This window comes from Melopsittacus undulatus, chromosome 8 (assembly GCF_012275295.1).
Source record: "Melopsittacus undulatus isolate bMelUnd1 chromosome 8, bMelUnd1.mat.Z, whole genome shotgun sequence".
Classification (NCBI taxonomy): Eukaryota; Metazoa; Chordata; class Aves; order Psittaciformes; family Psittaculidae; genus Melopsittacus; species Melopsittacus undulatus.
The window spans coordinates 34,968,168-34,971,195 of record NC_047534.1 but is presented as its reverse complement, the minus strand read 5'-3'; positions in this window follow the sequence as shown (position 1 = coordinate 34,971,195).

Here is a 3,028-nt window from a genome sequence, read left to right as displayed (position 1 = left end):
TATTGGTCATCTTGTGTGGTTTATTCTGGATGTTATCTTCTATACTGCAGTGGTCTATAATAAACCTAAAACTAGGTCTTTTTTGGGGGGGGCTAAACATTAATGATTGTTGTACATGTGCTTAGTGAACTGATATCTGCACAATTGGTGGCTGTAAAAAGCTGAGAAATAGATTGACAAGCTTGATCAGGCTGTTCTAGGCTGTTTGCTGTTGTTTGTACCCAAGCAGTTCCAGGTGACAGATGTGCAGTACAAGCTGTGGTCTGACTGTGCAGTAAATGTGTGATGCATAAAGCTAAAACACAACACTTAAGAGTACCTTCTACTGCAGTTTGAAAAGCCTTTTACTTGAGAATGAAGAACTTCACAAGTGAAGAATATCTCATCAAACTTAAGAGTATTTTGAATATGAGCCTTTAATGAATGTATTCGTGTTTGCTGGTACTTTGGGGGTTTGGGTGGGTGGTGTTTTGAGGGTTTTTTTCTTCTGTTATTTTACAGCAGATAACATATTCCTTTAGCATTATAGATAACACTAATGTTTTTCCATCTGAATAGCTGATGTTGTGTCAGCCATCTATGTTTGTGGTAAAATGGGGGTAGAGATTGAAGCCAGCCTACTTACCCTCGGAGATTACTTCCCTCTGCGTAGGTCTCATTGAAGTTGTCTTGGCACAGGGGTGCCCAATTCTTGCCAGTCATGTCAGCTTAAGGCTCTGCCTACCTGCATGCACAAGCCCCTGCACTCACATTTTAGGCTGGAAGGTTCTGATCATTTTCCCCAAAACACTGTTTCTTCAGTGGTACAGACTGGAGCAATGTTGATTTGCAGTTAACAGGTTATTTGAATTAGTAGTTGCTGTAGTCATCTATGTGCGTGACATCTCAAAGAACCAAGAATCACTGTTAATCCCATGGTAAGTATCTGGATTTATTTACTTACTTGTCCGACATGAGAAGAGGAAAGTCTTGTGCTCTTGTCAGACTGAAGTAGACTTTTCAGTTGTGAAGCTTTTCTTAACTGAAGCTTATGAGGTGGACACTTTGAGGAAACATTATCTTCCCACTGTTCTCTGTAACTCACATCTATAAATGGTCAGGCAGGATCAAGCTGTGAGCTGGAACACCCATCAGAGCTGGGTTGCAAGAGATGTTGAGCAAGTTTCCCTCACTAGCAAATAGGCAACTTACTTATTTACACTGTTTCCTAGTATTCACTATATTTACGCACACGAGAACTTAACATGTTTACAGTTGTATTTGCATGTCCTCAGGAAAAAGGCCTGTGTTACCAACATGATGAACTGACGTTACAGAAGCATGCCCCACTGTGGGGAAGCCTTATGGCCATAGGCAGCTACATGGCACCAGAGGAAAGTTCAGTATTGGCAGATTTGGGATTTCTGGCTATGTGTTCTCTCTCATCAAAGCTGTTCATGGTGCATATGAAAAGAAAACTAATATCAGTATCCAAGTTCCTGCTGACCTCAGGAGATTTCAGCTGTCCTGAAAAGCCTGAGCCTGAGGAATACAAGCTAGCTGTCACTTAAAAGCATGTGCACACTGTGTCAGAATGTAAGTTTGGAGATGGCTTTTTTCACACTTGTTGTCCAGCACTTTCCATGTAGTAAGGAGAGTTGTAACCCCTTTGAAGATGCAGGAAAAGAGCTCGAACCACAAAAGCTCAGGTGTACCTGAGAAAGGTGCAAATAAGAGCTTCCTTAGAAAACAGGTTTATTAAGCCACCAAAGTCAGTGGGACTTTAGCAATTCCAAAACATTCTGGAGTGATTCTGCACAAATGAGACTTGGAAGTGCCTTGAATTCCTTTCTAGTTTTCCTTTCAGTTGGTGACACTGCTAGAACAAATACTTCTGACAGTCTCCTAGGAATAAGGGCTTTTAAATAGCAACTTATACAAGTGAGAAGTGACTACAAATAAGGCCTTTTGTATGGGCTGTGGAGTCACCACTTGAAACTAGCTAAAACACTTGCAGTTGAGCTCTCAGTGTCGATACCCCAAGAGAAGCTGTGCTTTTAGCAGAAATTTCCAATTTAATTGTAAAGATGGAAATCTCATGTACTGGTTTTAGCTGGAATAGTTGGTTTTCTTCATAGTAGCTGGTGTGGGCTCAGAGTTGATAACACACAGATGTTTTCCTTACTGCTGAGCAGTGCTTACAGAGTCAAGGCCTTTTCTGCTTCTCACCCCACCAGCAAAGTAGGCTGCGGGTGCACAAGGAGTTGGGAGTGGACAGAGGCAGGACAGCTGACCAAAGGGCTATCCCATGCTATACAATCTATTGCATTGATGATATTAAAAGTCTTTTCCAACCTGATTCTATGTCATGCCCAGAATATAAAGCTGGGGGAGTAAAACTGAAGTGGGGGGACATTCAAAGTTGTCTTCCCAAGTAACCATTACAGGTGATGGAGGCCTGGTGTCCTGGAGGTGGCTGAACATCTGCCTGCCACTGAGAGGTGGTGAATGAATTCCTTGTTTTGCTTTGCTTGCGTATGTGGGGTTTTTAATTACCTATTTGTATTTGCTGTATCCTTTTCTTTGTGATACCTAAGGAAAAAGTTGTCTATGTGAGCACGCTGTCAGTCTCTCAGCCTCTGAGTTCAGTCTCATGCCTCAAGTTTTGTCAACAATGCAGACCAAAGAAGGTCCAGCCTCTGCCTCTAAGGGAAAGGGAACTGTGAAAGTTCAGTACTTGTGCTCTGCCTGATTCCCAGTTGGATCCTCAGTATGACAGGAAGGGAGCCCAGGACGTATGCGCAGGACTGGGAGTTGCTGATGCACACAGGTGACTGAACAGTACTGAGTAGTATGGGTGGAGAGAAGGGATCTAGGAAGAAAACCCACAGGAAAGCAGGTTCCATTGATAATCCTGCCCATGGAGTAATATGCTTGTTGGCTTAGTTTTTATTCAATATTTAGGCAAAAAAAATAATTGTTTTCTTTCACTTGGATTGCACATTTCTGATCCTATCCAAGTACCAGACAAATTTCTGTACATGAGCTG